At 36.1% G+C, this 23,619-nt stretch overlaps 1 protein-coding gene and 2 long non-coding RNA genes across 3 annotated transcripts in view; 1 reads left to right on the top strand and 2 right to left on the bottom strand.

Moving 5' to 3' along the window:
* The window catches only part of LOC133840951 (uncharacterized), a 191,585-nt gene that overhangs the window by 161,358 nt on the left and 6,608 nt on the right, over positions 1-23,619 (bottom strand). The window lies entirely within an intron of this gene.
* Positions 7,587-23,619, top strand: part of LOC133840942 (uncharacterized) — a 42,506-nt gene continuing 26,473 nt past the window's right edge. Inside the window, 2 exon segments of the mRNA XM_062273165.1 lie at positions 7,587-8,090; positions 8,570-8,763. The gene's annotated coding sequence lies outside the window, so the exon portion shown is untranslated.
* Positions 22,652-23,522, bottom strand: LOC133840956 (uncharacterized). The gene is made up of 2 exons (XR_009894233.1): positions 23,276-23,522; positions 22,652-23,012 (listed from the first exon to the last, which is right to left on the bottom strand). It is a non-coding gene; the product is annotated as an uncharacterized LOC133840956 (long non-coding RNA).

The raw sequence follows: 23,619 nt of genomic DNA, 5'->3' as shown, positions 1-23,619 counted from the left end.
TGTTTCTGTTTCGCCGCAGGCCATGAAGTACTCCAATACTCTCTTTCAACTCATACACCAGAAGGCATAATATTGTACGTTACTTCAGCAAGATCTCTTTTGACACTCGCTGTTTGCCAAGCTGTTTACAGCTTACAGCCAGGGACCTAATGGAAATTTTATAATAACTGCCAACGAAATTTGTAGATGTTTTTATTAAATTCGATGGGGTGCTACAATTGGTTATGCAAGATTAAAGATTGAACGAACAATGGTAGCAGGAATAAAGGAAAGGGGGATGTCGTAGTAATAAAAGTAAAGTACTTATACAATGATAATGAAAGATTGCAAATTTTAAAGAACAGAGAAGTCTTTTGTGTGAATAAATAGATTAGTAACTGATAGTAAACAGATAATACTCTATTAGAAGTTATAGTAAAAGTGGGAATGGAAGGAAAGTTCTATTAGAAGTTATGGTAAAAGTGGTAATGAAAGGAGTGGAAGAAGAGGAAGAATAAGTCGAAAGTGTTTATATTATTTGACGAGTGTTATAATATGCAAGTTTTTAAATGCAGATTCTACAATCCTTTCGATAGCATCATAATATTTTGTTCATAAATGAAAGATATATAAAACTTTGTTGCTAAAGTACTTTAAATTATAGGAATTAATTTCGATAATAGCGAAATCAAACTCTATATTTCCAAATCTAAACATATAGAGAATAGATAGGTCAGCAGAAAACATAACGTACCAAGTTTAAGTACTAATTCTAGAAGTAGTACAAAAGAAGTTGCAATATGTAGAAGTAGAAAAATAAATTATTTCAGTAGAAGAGTAGTAGTAGAGTAGTAATATTGTAAGAAATAGTAGTAGAAAGTCTTGAAATAGTAGAAGTTGAAGTAGAAGAAGAAGTAGAAGAGGAAGTAGAAGTAGAAGTAGAAGTAGAAGTAGAAGTAGAAGTAGAAGTAGAAGTAGAAGTAAAGATAAAAGTAGACGTAAAAATAGAAGTAAAAAATAAAAAAAGAGATAAAAGAGGAGGTAAAAGAAAAGTAGAGGTAGAAGTAAAGAGAAACGTAAAAGTAGAAGTAGAATTAGAAATAGAAGTAGAAGTAAGTACAGATTACTGTTTGTCTACTGGAATACTTTCATCTGCTACTTCTACATATCGTAAGTTTTCTTATACTACTACTAGAATTACTGGAAGGTTATTATCATTATAAATAATGTCCGTACAAGTAATTGTAGTATCAGAAAAAACAAACCAAGAAAATTCTCAAACGATTGCTCATTCATTTGTTCTACATTTTTCTAGATAATTCTCCAAAATAGGAATACTTTCAGTTTTAATCATTAAGACATTTAAGAACATATAGAATAGAACGATTTATGTTGATCGTCAGCATGTGGAGCAGACGAAGATGATCATTTGTAGTCAAGGAGCCAGTGAATGACAGCTTGTAAGTAGTTCAACCACTTGAAGCGCCTTGAAAATAAATATAATTGCAATTTCGCTAGAAAAATGCGATTTACATCTGCTATATATCACAGCAGAAGTGTGAGAGTGAGTGAGATAGAGATAGAGCTATAGATGGAGGTAGAGAATATGGAAATGAAATAGCAAACAACAAATTCAATACAAACGTTTGCATTGTTTTGGCTAAATTGGCCTTAGATCTGTCTGTCTGTTTGTGTGGTGAGAAGGGGTTTCGAATCTGGAATATTTGCCTAATTAATTAATGTCTGCTGCAAAAGGGGGGCGTGGCAAGGCGCCACTTGGCCAACTTCGATGGTAATCAATGTGCTGCTGCTGCTGCTGTTGAGATTACGAAAGTCTCGCCGCAGAGTATTCCAATGTTTATATAGTCTGGTATATACATATATATAGAGAGCTTGTGCAGCTGACAATGACATGTCGAGGGGCACTCGAGGAATCTCTCTGAGGTCAGCTGCCAATTAATTGTGGACTTGTCACGAACAATAACAAAGCTCTTTCTAATTGAAAATGCCAGCGCGCGGTTCCTGCTTTCAGGAACAGCCTAATATATTATATTCTTATGGGTCGCTAAGTATAAATAGTCGCCCATTTATAGGGAAGAACTAAAGACAACGCAAACACAGTCTGATCGTATCTGTCGCTTTGGGGTTTTATTTTTAGCAACCCCAACAATGATTTTGGAGTTTCGCGATGCCTATTTAATGGGCACCAGTGACAAATGCTCCAAAACACACACTCACACACTCACAGCACCCCAATGAAGCATCAAGGCGTTATTTGGGGTAAGTACAACATCGAAGATGTACATAAAATAAGAGGGAAAAAGTGCTTCAGCTGCACTTGTGCTCAGCAGGCATTTCATGCCCTATAAAATGAATTGGGAGGAGGGAAGGGAGAGAAGCTCCCCTCGGTCGAATGTGTATTTTTAGGCGTGTCACAAATTCCCCCCAATAAATTCTGAAGCTTTGGAATTGAACTTATTATCAATATTCACGAAGTGGGGACGACACTTTGTCTCGCGCATTGAACTTCTTCGTTTATTTGTGTCGGTTTGCTCCACTTTTAAATGCTGAAAATATGTTTATGGAATTTTGTGGCACTGCGATTTATATGTGCAACGCTGCTGCTGCTGCAGGCCCGACTCGGTAAACATTCCCCAGGCACATTTATATTTCACACATTTCGCCAGGTATTTATATCAAAACACTTTACGAAATCATCATCATCAAGCCCACTGGGGTGCGCCCTAAAGGCCCCACACACACATATGTATATTCTTTGTTGCCTTGTTATTGAAGCAATATTTTGAATAGCTGGGGAATTAATCGTTCGAATGGGCCACTCAATGCAACACACACTATTCCCACTTTCCTTCATTGTTCTTAATGGAATTCTTGCCTACCTGCTGGCAATCCATTGCGAAATTCTAGCATTCCCTTCTCTAAAAGCATCGGTAAAGTAAATTAATCTTTATGAAACTTTCAATGTGGTTGTCTCATATATACAGCTTCATGTTGGTTTTAAATTTTATTTAATGTGTGCAATTAAGGAAGACAGAAACAATCCTTATGAAACTTTGCCAAGAGTTGACTTTAGTATTAATCAGTTGATCTTTAAAATTTTAGATTAATGAATGAATAAACAACAACATAAAATCTATATAAAGAAATTTAGCATGTATAGAAACTAACAATGAATTGTTGAAATTTACAATTGACAACTATTGACAATGTGTATCCCAAAATTCAAATTTATGAATGGGTTCAAATCAAGTAATAAAACTAACAAATAATTGTTAGAAACTTATAGTTTTATTTCTGAAACTTTGCCAAGTGTTGACTTCAGCATTAAACAGTTAATCTTAAAAATTTCAGCTTAATGAATGGAAAAACAACTGGAAAAATCTTGATAATGAAATCTAGCAATAGACAACGAAGCAATAAACAACGAATTGTCTAAATTCAAATTTTCCAACTTTTGATTTGTATCCCAAAATTTCAAAATTATGAATGAGTTAGAATCATGTAAAATCTTCGTAATCAAACTAACAAAGAATTGTTAGAAATTAGATTTTTCTTTATGAAACTTTGCCATGTGTTGAGTTTAGCATTTATCAGTTGATCTTTACAATTTCAGGTAAATGAATGAAAAAAAAAAAAATCTATATAAAGAAATTTAGCATATGTAGAAACTCACAATGAATTTTTGAGATTCATATTATCCTCATGAAACTTTACTAGACCTGGGCTTTACTATTGAAAATTTATATTTCAAATTTCCAAAATTAAAATCAGGATCTTTGTAATGAAATCTAGCCTATAGAAACCAACAAAGTGTTGATGAAATTCATATTCTTTTATTATGAAACTTTGTTAAAATTTAAATTTAGTATTAATAAGATGATGTTTCTAATTTCAGATTTATGAATGGATTCAAACAAAGTAAAATTTCTATAAAATATGATTTGGAATCTAAAAAAGAATTATGCACAATTATCTCTAAACATTTCACATAAAGTAATCTATAATGAAGTAATTGCTAATGGATCATTGAAATTTATCAGGAATTTCCCCCTCATTAGATTCCTGTTATTCCAAAATCTTTATTCCTTTTATACATTGTAAGAATGATTGATTCTCATCTATAATATTACCTTTTAAGCCAGTTCTATATCTTTTGAAGTCATTACACTATTTATTGCTATTTTTCGGGAATTTTCTATAAAAGTAAAAGTATCAAAACAATCCAAAGTATTTATTCAAAGCAATCTTAATTGATGCAGTAAATTGTTGTTGGCTTCAGGGCTACATTGTTTGTTTTTTCTTTTATCTATACCCACTAATTAGACAGTAAATTGAATTAACTGTCGTGCATATAACATAGTTTCTTTTTTTTCCCTTCAGCAATGGAATAGTTTTTCTTTTTTTTCTTCTTGTTGTGGGTATCATCCCTACTTTCAGGCCCGCAGGCCGAATTGAAAGCTATAAAAAAATACAATAAAAAATTAATTTCCTTTTGTATGTTTGTCTGTCTCGTCAGTTTTTTTTTTATTTTGGAGCTGCACTAGACCCATTCCTGCCCCTGCCTCAAGCTACACTCACTGCGTTTCGCTTTTTTTTTTTTGTGTCTCGGTTCCCAGCAATCATTCAATGTGTGTGAGTTGTTTGTGTGATAATTCTTCTGCAGGCAATTCATAATTGATTTGATTAAATTTCATTTTATTTTTCTGGCATTTTCGGGCAGAGATTTTTTGTTTTCGTTTCTCGCTTCGTTTCAGTTTGTGGAATGCGGGCAGAGAGCAAATTCTTCTATGGAACTGCAAAATTTAATGAACTCGAAACAGAAATTCAATTGTGATACAACGTTCCTCAAAATGGCATCCCACTTGAACCTCTCCCAGCTGTGGCATTTTGTCATGCTTATGGATCGATATGCTAAATGTGCAAAATCTGTGGCGAATATTATTTGAACAAGCGAAAATCCATAACGAAAACTCCACCATTTATTTGAGCATTTCATGCTCTGTTTTCTTTTTACCATGCTGTGACCAAACAATCATGTATTTGGCTTTAACTTTGGCATTTCTGGTTGGGGGACGAAAGTGTACCCAATTGGGGAAGATTTGGAGCTTGGGGAAAAACGCCAACGCAGCCTATAATACACTCTTGTTAGCATGATAATTTGTGTTCACAAGTATGTGGTGCATAAGGGCGACAAACTGAGAGTTTTGCTCTTGATTTGTTATTGTCCATCCGTCCGTCCGTCCGCGGGGTAATATGCGATTTAGTCGCTTAGTTTGACAGCTATCAAGTTGAAACTTTGCAGAGTTACTTATTTTTGCTATAAGTAGTATCTTTCTTAAAATTAGCCAAATCGGACCTATTTTAATACAGCTGCTATATACATTTTCTGTATTAATTATTTTACAAACTATAAATTTGAAGACATTATCTGTCACCTGACATAATAAAATGGTATTACTTTTAAACCTTTCCTATTTAGTGAAAATAAATTAAACGTTAAAATTCATAATAAAATACAAATATATAAATCTATAACTTCAATAAACTTAAAAATTGGTTTAAAATATTTTATTTTTTCTAGTTTGTTTATCACTTATGTCTTCCTTCATACTTTTTCTTCCGCTGTACTTTTTCTTAGACAACACTCAGCAGGGTATCTTTAAGTCTGTGTGTTGTTTATAAGTACATCTTGGATGCTCTCTTTTTTGGTTTTTTAAATTCCGTTACAGGACATTCAATGTATGAATTCTGATAATAAATTTGTAGGCAAGGTAAATTATCGGTATTTATAAGTCGGTTTCAATAATAAATTCATTATTTTGCAATAGTTACATTTATTAAAAATTATAAATTTGTGGGCAGAGTAAAATCAAGGTATTTATGGGTCGGTTTCGATAATAAATTATTTAATTTGCAAAACATTTATTAAAAATTATAAATTTGTGGACAGAGTAAGGATAGAGTATTTATACTTCGGTTTGCTAAGAATATTGCAACTTGCATGTTATATTTTTTTGCGCTTAAATTGGGCTACAGCAACGACTTAAACTAGTTGAAGAATGTCTGAGAAATGTCCAGGCAACGGATGCATCTTTCTTCTCCCTATTTACAGATTGTTGAACTGTCGTAGGCAGCTGTACCACTTGAACACAGCTCTCCCGCTCTCTCTCTCTCTCTCTTTCACTCTCTCGCTCTGTCTAATCTGCGCCTCAAGATCTTATCTGGCGGGTGCGTGAGTGTAAGTGCGTGTTCATGTGCGTGTGTGTGCGTGTGTAATGCTTCCGAAACACTTGGAGTTGATGTCTAATTTGTAGCAATGCAGCCCGAAGCCCGTTGCAGGCTACCAGCTCAGTCCGTCACTCCGTCTCTCTGTCCCTCTGACTTGTCCGTCGATCCCGCATTGTTGACGGGCACTTTAACAATTGCACAATTTACTGAAGAATGCGTCTAAGCGTCACTTAAAAACGCATTATTCAATTTATGGCATTTTGTTCGAGATGCAAACTCAAACGAAGAAGAAAGATAAATCGAGCGAATGCAGCGTCTTGAACATATAATATATTTATTTAACTGGAAATAGATCATAAACTGCTTTGCCAAATGCGAAATTCTCGTTAATATAGCACAACTCGCTATTTATGGCATTTTACAACTTCCGGCGCCCCAAAGTGATGGACAAGAAAAGAGGTCGCTCGTCCTGCCAATCAATCAGTCAATCAAAGGTTCCTTTTTGCCAGTGTTGACATTGGATGAGTCATTCACCCATTCCATATAGTATCTATATATAACTACTGTCTCTTAGTTGCATCTTATTTTTATCAATGAAATGGCATGCGAAAATAAATGTGCCGCAAAGCGCGGTAGAGAAGGGAAAGCGAGGGTTCAACAGGCATTCGGCGGCGTCTTACTCACTGGTTAGCACGTGCATGCCACTCAGGGGTTGCTTGCACCCTAATCTAATAGTCTACAACCGTCTACTACTACTACTGTCTGCACACTATGCTGAGGAAGCGTTTAGAATTGATGACCACAATGTTTATCCAAGGATTCAATCACTTTCGACATCCTTGTCGCACTTAACGAGGCCTGTCCCCATTAATACGAAATTTGATATTTTAGCTGCTGGTGCTCATAATTTAACGTTACTGGTCTTACAATTATGCTGAACTGTACGTTTATTTACTCATTTAAATGTATTTAAAGTTCAACTCAAACAAATGCGATATTCATCAAACTGTAGGATACAAACCAATTAAAATGAATACGCCGCGCGCCCTCTTGCATACTTATCGATAACAAGCGCTATCGTGCCGCGCCTTCCCAATGCGAAAGTGGAATTAAAATACTAATAATACCAAAGAGGTATTTATGCTTCTTATGTTGGTGTCTATTTTTTTCAAAATGCGATTAAATTAATAACTGACGGGTCGATAAGTAGTTTTGTACACAATTGTGCAGAATTGCAGCATTATTAACAAAATGCAACCAATATAGTAGTAATGCATGTGGTATATTCTTGGTCGTAATTTAGTACATTTTGCCTTGCGACTTGCGGTCACGCTGCCGTCTATCGAGCAGTAGCAAAACAATAATTGAACGAGTCGGACGTCGCGTCGGTCGCTCGCTCGTTTGTCGCATAATTTGTTCGTACAGTGGTGTGGAAAACACAAAAACAACGTCGAAAAAATACAAGTTTTTTATCGCACACTGTTAAACAATAATATCCGCTATGATAAATATAGCATATTGTTGATATTCACGCAATATATTAGTTGAAATTATAAATACGATTTGTGCGCGTCGCGTCTCTCAAATTCTGATTCTGCTTCTGATGCGAGTATGTATGTGTGTATATACATAAATACATATGCATGTATTTAGGTGTGCCTTTTGCCGTCGTCTATCGTCTGCCTAGCAAAAAGCAAGAAAAAAGTGCGCGCGTCCACTTAAACAAATATGCAAAGCGAATGATAATAAAAAGCATTGATTAATAAATAAGCAAGATATTTCAAATATTGAATCAAGTGTGCTGCTGTCTGTCGTCAAATTTGCCGTTTTTTTCAAGAAACAGGCGTACACACACGCAAAAAGTACGTGCTGAACAAGACACACACACATCCGTGCGCTTACATGCACGCACACTCACACACGGATTGAATGCTTGTGTAGATTTTAGCGCGCTGCCTACCTACACACACAACAACAATAACAACACAACCAAAGCCGTAACGAGATTTTTTTGCAAAGCCGCAATTGGTGTCGTTGTGTGCGTAACGCTGTGTTGTATACGCTTTGCTGCTGTGTTGTGTTATTGTTGGTGTTGTTTGTACTTGTTGTGCAACAACAATAACAACTGTTAGCAAGCTTAAATTGCACTACGCATTTGGCACTTTTCATAAACAAAAATTTTCTGTGTGACCGCATAATTTTCACCTGCAGTTTTGTTATCGTTTCGCTAAATGTGAATGCGAATGTGTGTGGGTGCATGTTTGAGTGTGTATGTGTGTGTGTGTAGGAGAGCGAAACATAATAATTGAAATATTTTCGCCTCGTTTGTGATTTCTAATAGCAACAACAACGTCATCGACAACAACAAGTGAAAGTGTAAAAGTAACAACATAAATAGTTGTATTAATAGCAGCACCAACAACATCAGCAACGCATTGCACAAACTGTGGATTACGACGCCGCTAAACCAGGAATTACTCTACTCGTTATATACTCAATCTTGCAACTGTTGCAAATACATAAACAGCAAAAAAGGTAAACACAAAAACAACATGCAAGCATGCATAAATAAGAATATGTGTGTATTTAAGTTCCTCTTTCACCTGCCATTCTTTTTGCCTGGCTACTTAGATTTCAACTGAAAAAGGGCACAAAACAACAAGGGAGGGGAAAACGAGTTGCTCTTTTTTTATTTATGTTTTGCTTCTGATATTCGTTCTTGTTCTTCTCGCTGATCGTTCTCATGTGCGGGGCTGTACATGTCCTTTTTTGAGCTGTAAGCTGCGGCCACACTGCATTTTTGATCCCCAACTATGTGGAATGCATAGAGAAAGAGATAAGAAATTCAACTGTAGCACTATTTGTATTATGTTTAGATACCGAAAAGACGATAAGATATTCGACACGACACCAAATAAATCAAAATATGTTGCGCAGTCACACCTTTAATTGACCCCCAACTCAGTCCATTGACATTACCCTGAAATAAGCCAAGAATTTAATTAGCATTCCAAATTGACACCTTGACTACGCCAGCGAGACTTTGTGACTTGTGCGTCCCACGCGAAGCGGAAAGTTAGCTTGAGCACCTTTTGCATTTTGCGTTTATTTATTGCCCTTTTCGAAGCTTAATTTCCCTATAGGAAAAAGGGCAATTATTTGCTCCAAACGAAAGCTGCCAACTTGCTTTCTTGTTGTTTGATTGCAATCGCTGATAGACAGATAAGTAGAGGAGGCAGGTAGGCAAAACATGCATGTGGAAGGGGGACAGACAGTCAGACAACACACAAGACAAACATGCATACATTGTGTGTCGACACGTGCCGCAATAAAGAGCAAGACAGAGATAGACAATGTGACATTTAAGTGTTGTTTGTTTGTGTCGCGTGGAATGCGTGAACGAGTTGCACGTTTCCTGGTTTAATTGCTGGCCATTGGCCGCTTATCGAAATGCCGTCTGCTGCCTGCCCTAGTGTGGCAGCTGCAATTTACCACCCTTTTACCCCCGCTCTATAGCCATGCGATAAGCGTGCATTGACTTCAAATTGTGTTTTCCTTTGCTCAATCCTAATGCATTTTACTTGATCTCTGTCTGCTGCTTTTAGTGTGCATCTTTGTTGTGTCAAAGTCCGTTAACATTTGCAGAATGTGCTGCGTCAAAGCAGCCAAAAAGAGAGCGAAAGATGTCGTTGAACTTTTTCAAGCACAACAATAACAAACAGCATTAACCATAACAAAGTGCGCGAGTGCGAATAAACTAACAAGGTGCAAGAAGAGGAGCGCAAAGCAACAAAAACAACATCAGCAATGGGCACATAACATAAACCACATACACGAGCACATACACATAAATCGTTAGCGTTGTCTCTTTTCGACACATTGAGCTACGCTTCAAGCTCTGACTGCGCCATTAACCAAAAGCTCGACTTCTGTTGTTGTGTCGTTGTTGTTATTGCAAAAGTTCCGCTGCTTTGGCTTTGCGTTCTGTTTCTTCTGCTGTTATTGCTGTTGTTTTTTAGTTCTTGTTGTTTCGTTTGCGGTCGCAGCGTTGTTTTTGGTTTCAACAGTAATTTCGTTTTCATTTCGATTCGGCTTTATTCTTTTCGTTTATGTTATTGTGCTCGAAAAGTTTGCCTAATGATGTTATTTAGGAATTTTGGCACTTCGTATTCATGCGCGCTTCCTCTGCCTCTGCCTCGAGTTCGCAGCAAGTTTTGCTGCTTTGTTTGCACTACAATTCTCAGGTATGGCAAGTTGCTGTTTGTGTGTGTGTGTGTGTTTTTGTTATGATTCCATTGTATCTGGAAAGAAGGCTTTAGCGGGAAATCAAAGAAACAGGGCACGTTCGATATGTTGAATGATTTGAAAAATGTCGAATGTGACATAAGAGCTGAACTACTCTCGATCCACCTGTAGGCGAAACACACAAAAAAACTAAAATGTGTGCTACGCTTGCAAAACTTTGTTGGACAAATTGTTGTTCAACTGGTGGCGACGCATCCAAAAGAGTAGGAAAATTTCGCTTGTTGCCCAAAGCGCAAAGCTTGAAACAACTCGAAGTCTAAAAGTAGCCACAAAAGCGAACCAGTTTGGAATTTCAACTAATCATTTCCGACATTAGAGACGTCGAGAGTGTTTGTAACCTGTCTCAGTCGCTCCTGCTCTGTCTCTCTCTCACTCTCTATGGCTTGCACCCGGTTTTTGTTTCGAGTTTGTTCATTGGCTTCAATTTCAAAAGAAAAAACAACAGAAACAACAATGTTAATTGGCAGCCAATTTTGGCATTCACTTTAGTTATTGTTTCTTAATGTAGCGGAAATTAAGATTGATAAACAATTTATTGACAAACAAGTTGCTCAAAGGAGAGAAAAAGCTGCTGCCTGAAGCTCTTCAAAAAAAAGCTTGCGTTTAATAGCTTTGCCAATTAGCCAAGCTTAATGCAAGTCATCGTCATTTCAGTGCAGCCTCTTTACCTATTCTAATGACACGCATTGTGTGTGTGTTTTGCCCCATCCATCTGACCTACTGGGCGCCTTCAGTTGCCACTTCAGTTCAGGTCTCTGACCATTCCCGCATTCTTGCTTGACTACGCATCCGCTGCATTTATTATTGTTGTTGTTGTTGATGCTCATTGTGCTCAAAAGCAGGCGGAGAAAAAGATTGTTTATGAGGCGATAAAAATGCGCTGAGAGTGCAACCGAGGGGCTGGGGCCTCAAATTCCTATGCCGAGAACTCAACTCAACTCGACTCCTCTTCTGGTGCACATGTGCAGCTCTTCGCACCTCTTGGTTGGTCTCTCGACCCGCAGCCGCAAAACAAGCGATAGCCATTGTCTTGCATCAACAAGAATAACGAACAAATCAATGCTCAGCTGCAGATACAGCGACAGTCACAGCTATAGATACATTTGTGTACCAAAACAATTCGTTGCCCAAAACAAACCACAAAAAAAAAGACTTAATGAATGAAAACTTTTGTCAGCTGAAACAAATTTGCATTAGAAATTATTTTCAGACGAAAACGTTTTGAACTTAAAAATATAATAATTTATTTATACAGTAAATACTCACAAATTAGTGAATATAGTATTTCTTTATAAGCTATGCCAAATTTCAATTTCACATCAATATTTTCATTGAAAGTAGAAAACTTAATAAGCAACACAATAGATTGAAAGTTGTATTTATTAAAAATAATTAAACGAAACTAAACAGTCCAGTACAATGCATAAAACTGGTATTTCTAACAATATGCAAGCAAACAACAATATGATTCATTTCAATTACTGTGAAAACTTCATTAAATTTCAAAGAATTTAAATTTGTAATTTAACAAGTATTTATCATAATGTTGCAGTAATGATTGAACGCTAATCCCAAGAAACAATTCCAAAAGTGAATTTACAAATGAAATCTATTTCATTTTCATTACATTTCTTAAGCCACGACGATTATCATAAATTCAATTTTTATCGACGTAAATTCCGATAATTTTGCTTTTCTCTCTTGGTGTGTAAAGTGTAAAAGTAAAGCTTGAAAACAAATGAGTTTTGGCATCGTAAATTGTCGCTGAGCTGACAATCCCACCCGGTTGACATCCAGCAGCAAAACGGAAGTGCTTTTTCTTTCCCATCTTTTCTTTTGCTCGTCTTCCTCTCCTCTTCCTCTCTCCCCGCTCTTCCGCTCAGCAAATGGTCCACAACGAGAGCGAGGCATAAAGCGTGCAAAAGTGAAAGTCTTTTGCAAGGTGTTTGCATATCGCATTTTGTCCATATATATATACTTAAATATATATATTTGTAGCTGCGTCTTCTCCCAGTCAGTCAGTGAGGTGGAACGAACGCTTCGCTTATATAATAATAACGAAGTGATCAGAACAACAAAACGAAGAGGAGAATGTTGTGTGGCCCCAAGTCACACATTACATGCTATTATAGCATGCTAATTACTTTTAATGCCTGTTACTGGGTCACTCACAACTTCCCAACTAACGGACTTCAACACAACTTGAATATGAATAAAACTGGGCAAAAAAAGCAACTACTGTCGTAAGGTTTCTTTGAGCTATCTAATTTCACTGCTATCAAAGTTATGTTGCTAAAGCTTGTTGCTAATAAACATGAATATAAACTGACGTCAAGAACTGTCGTCATAACTCAAGTTTTAAAAGCGAGGAGGGAACTGAGATCTATAGATGGAACGTTTGGTTCCTTCACTTGACCTTTGTGAGAAAGCGCGACGTCGTTTGGGATTGTTCAAAGATTAATGCAGGACATAAAAGCTAAAGTACTTCTTCTTCTTCTTCACATTTGTGACCTTTTCAACGATTATAAAACAATTTTAGTTGGTTGAATTCTGCATCATCTTCAGAGAGGGTTTGGCAACATTTTTGAAGCACCCAGCAGCAAATATTCCAACGGAATTTGAATACTAGATGAAAGCAGCAGCAGCAGCGGCAACCTAAATACATAAGGTCGCAAAAATATTTATGTAAATAGAAGCAGCACAAAAAAAATAGAATAAAAACTATCATCTAAATATGTGTGCACATATTTCTCGGCTCTGTCATCAAAATTCCTTTTCGTATCAGCGTCAAATTCTTTTTGCATAGACGGAGCAAACAAAGGCAGTAGACAGAGGCATCATCATTATTTTTTCGAACTTTGCTTTTGTACAAGTGAATATACAAACATATATAGTACATATATAAAACGCCTACAAATTGATACGCCACATCTTGACTTATTTATAAACCGAACGAATGAATATAAAAACCCGAGCCAAGCGATTATTTATGCATATTCTCTGTGGCTCGTATTTGTCACTGTGTTTGTGTCCGCATTTGTTTTGCTATTCTCTGAGCTACTGATAAGGCATTGCTCGCTGTCATTCCATTCCATTTGAGCTTAAGACGACGCACAACAATCCAAATTGGCGTCTCAGCTCAACTTTGTCTGTCAGTCTGTTTAATTCATAAATACAAGTTTCTCGTGTGTGCATCCCCAAGCTGTATTTAATATTGTACTCGTATGTAGTACAGAACAGTTGATAAATTCTCTCAAGTCTCCGCTCGCTCTCTCGTCTTCCGCATTGCAGCATGAGGCAGCATCAGCAGCTGCCACATTATGGGCGACAGCTCCATGAAAATGCAATTTCCGTCCGGCTTACAAAATGCTATACACACAGATACTCAAGCATATCCCCCATATAGTATGTAATATGTACATTCATTCTCTTGCTGTTGCTGTTGCTGTTGGGGCGTACATTAATTCTCATCTTTATATATACACATATTTTTATGGACATTATTTCATTATTATTATTACTATTCTTAAATTACTGTTGCCGCTATTGTTGTTGTTGTTGTTGTTGTTAGGGGACTGTGACGCCATCGTGTTCACTCATTGAATATATAAATATATATATATACATATATGTACATGAATGCGTCTGTGGTCGGTCATCGGTTGTCGGTCGTCTTGTATTAGCATTTTCAGTTTTTGAACTGACGTAGAGCTTGCGCGTTTGCCTTTGTTAGCGTGAAGCTTGGCTTTTCATTGAATTAAAATGCCATTAATAACGCCTCAATAGAAATTTTTCGTTGACTTTGATCCGTGCTTATCGGCGGGCAATACAAAGAAAACTCGAGGGGAAATTGATGACGAATTAAAGTTGCATTAATAATGGCATAATTTTTAAGCACCTAAAAAGGTTTCGAGTTGGGTTCTGAATTCAAATTCTATTAGAAGCAACAATGTTGTTTTATATATTCAACTTATGTTAAGTTTTCATTTAGTTAACATTAATTTCTGTAACATAATGAACAGTCTTAGTAACATCAATGTTATGCTTTACTTGTTAAATTTCTTAACATAATCAACAGGGCACATATGTTAACATGATAAACACTAGTTTTCTTCACAACATCTGTTAAGCATGTTAGAAAAACCAATATTATGCTCTAAATGTTAAAGTTCTTAACATTAATTTCCTTTACATAATGATTATAACATTCTTAGTAACATCAATGTTATGATTTGCATGTTAAATTTCTTAACATTCATTTCCATTATGTTAGGGGTTCCCTAGCAATTTTTAGCAAAAACAATGTTAGTTAAAATAGTTGACAGTTTAATGGCAAAAGTACATGAAGTTAACATGAATTTCCTTAACATAGTCAACATACCAGTCTTACTAACATAAATGTTATGCTTTACACTTTGTTTACAGTGCAAATCTGTAAAAATTATACATTGCAATCATTAGTTTTTTTCTCAACATCTGTTCAGCATATTAAATGTTAGACTATACATGTTAAAGTTATTAACATTCACTTTCTTAACAAAATGAACATAACATATTATACTCAGTAACATCAATGCAATGCTTTACAGCTTAAAGTTGTTAACAGTGCAGCTCTGTTAAATAACATAAAGTTAGCCACTTTTAAGCATTTAATTAACTTAATTTCCCATTGAAATACATTTCCAAGTTTCCGTTTTCGGAAGTATCTTTTCAGCCATAAAACCCTGCCGATTATTTGGTCATAAATTACGAAATTATAGTTGAAGATTTTAGTGCATTTGAAATGCATTGATTACAAGCCGGCAGTTACGCATGAGCATTTATGTTTATACGGCTAATAAAGCCTGGAAATGTTAATTGTTGCGTAGTCACGCTTTTCCCACAATCAGTTTTACATGAGCATTTCATTAACCTCTCCGGCACTTTTCTGTTTTCCTTTTCTTCAACTTGGATGTATTTAGTTTTGTGTATTTCTGCGCCAATGCGCGTCGTCGTTTCATTCGGTGAACTATCTGAACTTTCGTTAAGCGAAATAAATGAAAAGCCAGCGCGCAGAGTTCTGTTTACCTTGGAAAGTCAACTCCTACGAGTGTGTGTGTAATGAATGCATTTAAAATTAAAATTACGTGGAGCACAAAATGTGCGCAATTAAAATAAATATTTGTGCAAGAGATTGAAATTGTGCGAGGCACTCCCTGAACTCATCTCCACTTCTCCCCTCTTCGCTTTACACCAGTTGTGTAACTCTGCTTAACTTTCGCCCGAAAACTTAGTGAAGGAAAACCAACAAAGCTGAAACGAGACATCGACAAAAAAACATGAAAGAAGCGCTTCGGCTTATGTACTAAGTATCTCAGCTGCTATCTCTGATATTTTTTTGTATCTGTATCTGTAGCTGTTTGTCAGTCATCTGTCACTAATTGAGGGTTTCACAATTTATGTTATTGTTTGTCAACAGTTGCATTTTGCTGCTGTTGTTGCTCTTGTGTGTTTGGCTTTGCAGTTAATAATGGATTTGGGGCTGGGACTTTTGAGGAAGGCGTGGGAAAACACTAATAGAGTTGCTTATGTCAGTCATTAGTTGGTTGTTTGCTTCGGAAGGGTCTCTGTTTTTGGTCAGCAATCGTATCAATTCAGTTGCTGTTTATGCAACACATTTCCACCCACATAGATGCCATTGACCTTTTATAGGGCTCCGTTCGCTCGCAACTCGTTTAAATTTTTAAATTGTATCGTGCTCAGTTCCCATCCATCGCATTCTCTCTCGCCCACACACTCAATTGTGTGTCTGTCTGTCTGTCAGAGTCGAGGAGAATGCATGCACAATACAATCAGTGAGCCAAGCCCAAAGTGCAACTCTCGGATATCTACTGAAGTAGCTCTGCCATCCATCCATCTCAAAAGGAAGCTGTCTGAGGCTCTACTTAAACTTTAAGCATCAAAGCGTCGTCCATAGATTCCAACTGAAGTGAGCTGCATAATTGAATGCGTAGCCTTGCAAAAATAACAATTTTTTTTTGTTGTGGATCTCATTGTTATCTCAAAAGTATTGTTTGATATTCAAGCGTAATTAAATATAGCCTCAAGAATGAAATACACTTTATCAAATTAATTGATAACTGACATGTGTTTCGTTCGGTTTAAAAGATGTTGTATCTTTTTGCTAGCTTTCAGTATAAATAGCCTTAAGAGCACTTTATACAATTCAAAGATACTTTGTGTACAAACGCAAACATTCGCTTTGGCAATGTATCTAACTAGTTGACTCGATTGAAAGCTGGTTTTTGTGTTCGAGCAAATGAAACGTACCTCAAGAGCGTGAAAAACTTGCAAAGATACATTTGGCAATGTATCTGAAGCTCGGATAAAGTGATTTAATTGCTTATATAGAGTTGTATCGAGACTTTTTTACGTGAATGTGAAGTGGAAATGTTGAGCCAACTAAATGTGATCGCATTTCGGCGCCGCGTGCTCCAAGTAATTGTTGCTCACCTTGCATCCAATTGGAACTATGAACTGGTCAGAATGGATGGAAGCTGCAAATGCAGTTTTAGCTAAATGCTAACTAGATAGCCATGCTATGAATATAACGATAAGATTGCCAGGTGCATCCATGACTTGCCACTTGACGTAATTGCGATATCAGTTAGCTGCTAAGCACCGTTTAGATACGCGAGAGAATAGAATTAAAAAAGCGCAGCTAACCAGCTCTCAATTATGCTCGAGGAAGCGAAGATGCTGTCCCGTTAAGTGTAATGCTAATGCAGAGATTCATTTTAAGCATGGCAATTGGCACACAATGCAACGTGGCAGCATCTTCGATCAATGTGCATCGTCGAGCTATTCAAGCGCAAAACAATTTTTGCGGCGCGGCCCTTGAAAAGTTATTCAACTTGATTTCAACCAACTACCAGTTCTCTCCAGTCTCAGTCTCTAGTCTCTGTCTCGTGTCTCTAGTTGACCTTCATATTATACAACTAGAGACTCTGTTACGTAGAATTTCGTGTCGTCTCTCTGAAAAATAAGTTTTGCGCTGTATCTCTAACTGCGTATCGCCGTCATGTATCTTTTGCGCCGATATCTTTCAGTTTCGACTTTTTGTGGTTTATCAACCGCAACAACTACAGCTACATCAGCGCTCGTAAAAAGATACAAAACAGTTACAACGAAACTTAACTTTAATCAAATCTTTCTTTCTCTCTCAAGATTGCCTTTTATAGCGTGTAAAATGATATTGCAACAATTGCAGCTACAGATACTTTTTTTTACACAGGGAACTTTAAGAATTTTGCAAAAAGTTTTTCTCCAGCAAATTTTGCTGGCAATTTTCACCTGGTGATAAAAGTTTCAAATTGCATTCGTATTCGTGTGTAGTATGCTGGCAATGAAAATGTCGAAACCAGATTTGTTGCATGCCACTTGCAACGTTTCTTGCCACGAGTTAAATGTATTCACATAGTTTTCCATTTTCGTTGTCGTCGTCGTCGTTTCAGTCGGTGGCGAAAGCCAATTGAAAGAGAATTGCGGATGCTGCTGCTGCTGCAGTTGCTCCCCTCTCTCTCTCTATCTCTCTCTCTGTCTATATCATTTCTCTCTTTTCTCTATCTCTAGCTGATTGGAAGCTTGCAACTGGCAACTGCGAGCTGAGGTTGCAAGCGACTTGGTGACTTCATATCCGTTGCTCTGCGATTGGAATTGTTGTGTAAATTTTGCTGTATTTTGCCATTCATTTGTTCACTCACTCACTCATTCATTCAGTCATTCACTCGCTCAGTGAATTTGCATATTCGAAACTGTATCAGCTTCGCAGCTTTGCGTGTGACCTAACACAACACACGCAGCGTGAAAGTGTTGAAAAATATTTGTGCCGCTGGGTCGAATATTTCACATTGTTGATGTTGCTTATTATGTCTCTGTATTTGTGTGTATCTGTGTGATGTACAGTTATTCAATAATAAACAGAAATCAACATTGGCAACAAAATACTGCAACACTGACTGGCAGTAGCCAAATGCTAATTAGCCCCGATTGCCACACTCCAAATGCATAACATCATCAGCTTTTAATAGCCAATGACTACTGTACAGTAAAGTCACGCTGGAGCTGAACGCCCTTTTTTACCCACAACTCTTAGTGTAAAAGGGTATTACAAGATTGTGACTAAGAAGCAAACAATCTGGTATTTTTTGTAATATATGGTATTTTTTAGTATATCAATTTACTAATATAGACAATATTTCATTTTTTACCAAATATATAAATTTATAGTTTTTGGTATATTAATTCGCTATATTTGATGAATTGGACCGTCATGTTTTGATTTTATAGATAATGGGAAGCGACCTAGCAGAAAATCTGGTATATTTTGTACTCTATGAGTAATGTAATGTATGAGTACACCAATATACCAAACATAGCCTTTATATACATATTTCAGTATGTTTGCCTTTCTCAAAAATGGGTGTCGGATATCTGAAAGTCTAACAGACAATCTGGTATATTTTGTTTTCTATGGTATATTTTTAATATATAAGTATGTCATTATACCAAATATTGTTTACTCTTCTGGTATATTTTAAATTTAGCAGTATATCATTAAACCAAATATTGCATTTATTATATTTGAGAATTTTTTGGTATATTTATTTTCTAGCGGGTATCTCAAAGTCGAGCACACTCGACTGTAGCTTTCTTGTTGTATTCCATTTTTGCAGTTTATGGCACACTTTGTGCATCAACTTCACACTCCCCATTTATTTAAGCTGCTTTCCAGAATTGTTTCACATTTTCTGCCATTTATTTTTGTCTGTCTCCCTGTGTGTGTGCGACTGTGTGTTTGTGTGTGTGTGTGTTTGTCGACCACGCCCAGTTGTGCGCGCACTGGGCTGCGCATCGCATCCTCCAGCCATCTGGCTGTGGCTCTGGCCAGATACGCCTTTTAACGAATGCGAATTTATTAATTTAGATGAAGTTTATTTGTGCGTTGCACACACACACACACGCAGATATATTTGTATCTGTATCTGCAACTGTAGTCATAGCTGTATCTATGTATCTGCTGCATGGGCGTGTGGCTGCTGCTGCGTGTAGCTTTCAATTATTTAAATTAATCGCATGCATATGACGACCATCTGCAATTGTTTTGCTTTTCATCTTTTATTTTTTTTTCTGTCTGTTTTTCCAGTGTTTTGTTGTTGTTGTGGTTTGTTACCCTCACTCACTCACTCACTGACTGACTGACAGTTGTAAATTGTTAAACATACTCGTTTATGGTTTTGTTGTAGACGTAAATTAAATATTTAACAGCCAAGTCCCAACTGCGCGTTTTTGTCAGATTTTTGCCAACGAGTCTCTCTCTCAAATAGAACTCCATAAAACGTTGTTAACAACGTTCTGTTAGCGTCACTTTGGCATGCTTTAGAATTGTGCAATTAATATTTAATTACAGTTGACTGCGTTGGGCATAAACGAAGCATTTAAAAATGCAAAGCTCTTGGCTTAAATTTCATATGTCGCAACATGCACAAATGTTAAGCAAAATCTTTTAATAAGTTGATTTTGTTTTTGTTAGGGGTTAAATTTGGTATCAATTTAATTTTAATTTAAGTCTGCTTTTAAATTCATTTGACAACGAATTGAATTTATAACTTGAAAAGGATTAAAAGAATGCTTTACCTTGTTTAAAATACTATCAGGTAATTATTGCTGTTAAAAGCTTCATTAAAGTTTTGCAATTTTGATAGATCTGAATTTAGTTAGTAATAAATTGATATCTTTTATGCTAGAAGCGTAATTTGTTATCAATTTAACAAGTTGCTTTCAAGCTTCATTTCGCAAAAAGACTTATTGCAACAAATTGAATTTAGTACTTAAAAAGTTTTAATAGAATGCTATATCAAGTTCATAAAACTATTATCAGCTAATTCTTGTATTAAGTATCCTTTGGGAATTTTGCTGTTAAAAGATACAGTTTAGCAAATTTGATGACACTTTGGAATTTAGTTAAGAATAAGTTGATTGATCAATTTAAAAAGTTTGCTTTTAACTTCATTTGATAACAAATTGTTTTCAGTTCTTAAAAAGAATCAATAGAATGCAATTGTTAAAAAGATTATAAGCTAAAGTTTTATTAATTTTGCTGGATTACTGATTTTCATAGCTACATTTAACAACCTTTGAAAATTTGGAAACAGTTTTGAATTTAGTTCATAATAAGAATAAAAAAATGCTACTCTTGAGAATATTATTAGTTAATATTCTATTAAGTTTGCTGCACTTCAATAACTTATTAACTTTTACAACCTTACCTTAACAGCTTTGCTAATTTTGGCGACCTTTAAGTTGCATTTACTGTGGTCAAATGATGGAATAAATAGTTAATTATGGGTGTCGTCATTAGCTATATTGGTTAACTAGTTAAGAGTTCCCTTTTTATGCGACATTAACATGTTTTTGCAATGCATAATAAAGTAGTTAATAGTCGGTCTAAGTTTGCAAGCATAAAACTTCTAAGTTTAGTTACAAAGAGTAGCGTTGATAATGGTGCTCAGTTAACGTCAACGATGTTTAAGTTTTGAAGACGTTGTTTGCATTGAAAAGGCCAAATAAACAAATTCCATTGGAGGCGCAGGCATTTGTTAAGTATTTAAGAACAATCAAAAGCAATTTAGCATTCAACTGTTGCCTCTGCCACTTGCGGCCATAAAAGGCGCAAACAGTGGAAGCAACAGCAACTGCTGTTGCTACTGCTGATGACGATGACTACAACAACTACAACTACAACTACAGCTGATGATGATAATGACAAACCAAAAGTGCAACCCACGCTGTGTGGGATTTGAAATGGCAAGAGTTGTAGAGTATATATAAACTGGAGGAGTGTAAGTGAATGATGCTGATGTGAGTGACCAATTAGAGTCATCAGAAATGAGATGGGAGTAGAGTAGAAGTAGAAGTAGAAGAAGTAGTGGAGAACTTAGAGCTTGTCCCAGTTAATGGCATAAATTTCATAAAGTGGGCGCACATACTCTTGTTGTTGGTGTTGTTGTGAGGGGGAAATGTGAAATAAGCAGAAGAAGAAAAGTCTGAAACCCTAGAAGAACTTGTGCTAGATAAATATGAGAGCATGCATATGCATATAACCATGATGAAGATGATGATGATGGAGACGATGGAGATGGAGCACCACCAACATATGCATGCATGTGGGATGTGTTTGGGGGGAGACGGGAGGAAGCATTTGTAACTTATTATGAGTGAGTGCATCATCGTCGTGGACAGATCCACGCCAGCTGCAGCAAAAGTTTCAACTCGAAGTTATGTAGAACATGAAATAATAATATCATATGTGATGGAGAGGACTCTTGCAACAGCGTGGGGCATCTGCAAATGCTGCGGAGCATAAAATTATTGTACTGCCTACTAATCATCATCATCATCATTATTATCATCAGTTGCATTATCATTATTATTAAATGTTGAGTATTATCATCGTCGTCATCATCAGCTTTCGGCAGCGTCAGCAGCGGCTCGAAGAATTTTCTAATTTATTGCAGCGTGGAGTTTTTGTTCTGCATCAACTTTTTATTGTTGTCGTTTGTAGTTGTTGTTGTTGTTGGCATGGCAAAAGAAAATTTCAGAAAATTAGTGCAGCATCTGCAACTTAGCTGCTGAGCTCCCTCGCCTCGATTTCAAATGGTTTCTAATGTTTTTGAACACCCTGCAGAATTTTTAAAGACATGAAAGAAGTTGAAAGTATTTCAGTATTTTGTTTTGGTATTTTAGTATTTTTATAACTTTAGTGTTTTTAACACTTTATAATTTTTAATACTTTAGTTTGTTTTATATTTTTAATTTTTTAGTATATTTAAATACTTCAGTATTTTTTGTATAATTTAGTATTTTTAATCCTTTAACATTTGTGTAATATTTTAGTATGTTTATCCTTTGGTATTTTTTAATACCTTTGTATTTTTCAATGTGTTAGTATTTTAAATACTTTAATATTTTTTAATATTTCAGTATTTTATTTTTAACACTTAAACATTTTAATACTTTAGTATTATTACCTTAGTATTTTTTAAACGTTTTAGTATTTTTATTACTTCAGTATTTAAAAAAATATTTTAGTATTTTATTTTTAATTTACAAATATTCAGAAATAAGTATTCAGATGCTTGTAGAACAATTTTAATTTCATTAGAGCTGCACTATTTTCAACAGGGTACTTCAAAGTCGTTAGATAAAATAGATCTAATTTTGATTTGTATGGCAAACCACTCGAAGAACTATGCTGAGAATGCGGCCGTTGTTCTGGCCTTGCCCCAATGCTTGCTGCTGCTGCTGCTGTTGTTGGTGGCTGCATCTCGTCGTCTCTCACGTCTTGTCTTGGCACTCACGTTGTTTGCTGTGCTCGCTGCGCTCGTTGCTGTGTTCGGCACTCTCATAACGCTCAGTGATTAGTGATTATGCAGCTGCAGCTGCAATTGCAAATTTACAGTTCATTAGTTGCATACAAATTAATTTTCGCATTCGAAGACGAAGACGAAGTTTGCCGGCTCAAGCAAAATGCAATTTGCTTTTTACGTTTTACGTTTCTCGCATTTTGCGTTCTGTTTGCTGTTTGCTTTTTGCCGAGAGCGAGTTCGTTGGCACTTGGCAAGAAAATTCAGGCAAGCTGAGAACAGCGAACAGCTGGTGGGTGCATGCTTTTGTCAGCCACTGTGCTCGTGTTTGCCCTCACTGTGTGTGTGTGCTGATAACATGACTTGCTGCCGTTGTTGCCGCCGGTGCGGTTGCCGTTGGTGCTGCTGATTGCGTAGTTTGACAGCAAGCCGAGAACATTAGATGACAGCATGCAATACCCTCTGGGCAGGTGAAGTAGGCCTTGGGGTATGACTTGCTAAAGTTGTTCATAGAGTGAACTGAGGATGCAGTTGGTGATGAGAAAAAAATAACGTTGTACAAGAATTGCAATACTCCAAATGTAATTTATACACCGTCTTACTTCTTTAAATATAATACACTATGAAAATACTACACTATAAAATATACTATTTTCAAGCTATGGAAATACTATAAAGTATA

The sequence above is a fragment of the Drosophila sulfurigaster genome, chromosome 3, assembly GCF_023558435.1.
Source record: "Drosophila sulfurigaster albostrigata strain 15112-1811.04 chromosome 3, ASM2355843v2, whole genome shotgun sequence".
Classification (NCBI taxonomy): Eukaryota; Metazoa; Arthropoda; class Insecta; order Diptera; family Drosophilidae; genus Drosophila; species Drosophila sulfurigaster.
Note: the sequence above shows the minus strand (reverse complement) of the source record. Positions and strands in the feature narration are given on the sequence as shown.